Source organism: Propithecus coquereli, unplaced genomic scaffold, assembly GCF_000956105.1.
Source record: "Propithecus coquereli isolate 6110/MARCELLA unplaced genomic scaffold, Pcoq_1.0 Scaffold47, whole genome shotgun sequence".
Taxonomy (NCBI): domain Eukaryota; kingdom Metazoa; phylum Chordata; class Mammalia; order Primates; family Indriidae; genus Propithecus; species Propithecus coquereli.
The window spans coordinates 4176511-4177127 of record NW_012150507.1 but is presented as its reverse complement, the minus strand read 5'-3'; the positions used below and the strand labels follow the sequence as shown (position 1 = coordinate 4177127).

At 33.2% G+C, this 617-nt stretch overlaps 1 protein-coding gene across 3 annotated transcripts in view; it reads right to left on the bottom strand.

The window, feature by feature from the left end:
* Window positions 1-617, bottom strand: part of FST (follistatin) — an 8455-nt gene that overhangs the window by 1508 nt on the left and 6330 nt on the right. The window lies entirely within an intron of this gene.

The following is a 617-nucleotide window of genomic DNA, read 5'->3' as shown; positions in this document are numbered from 1 at the left end:
ACTATTTTTTAATGTACCAGGCACTGATCTAAGCATTTTGCACATTTTATCTCTTTTAATTCTTACAACATTGTTATGAGGGGGGCACTTTCATTATTCCAATTACATAGATGAAGAAACTGAGGTACAAAGAGATTAAATCATGTGTCAAATAACATATAGCAAGCAGTGGGGAGAACAGGAGTGTTGAGTGTTTGGAGTGTTGTAGCGAAGGTACCAATCACTCTAAATTTTAAGATGATCACAGAAAAGGCTGTTTCTCAGTTTGAGTTTGGTTTAGGTGTCAGGAATTCTCTCACTGCCAATTTTAATTCCCTAAGTGACCTTGCTAAAATCACTGTAATTATTGTCCAGTCTTTTGGTCATACAAAATGATTTTTAATGACTCTGATATTTCATTTCTTCCCTAGAGAATAAGGGGAAATAGTCCACTGTGCACCTCCCCTTCTTGAGAATGACTTTAAAATCTTTTTAACTTTTGATTTGGATATACAATAATTTCAAACTTCCAGGGAGGTTGCAAAAGTAAAGATAGTACTAAAAATACTCGTATATCTTTTATTCAGATTCACTTATTGTGAACATTTTAACTCCATTTCCTTTATTATTTGTGTATT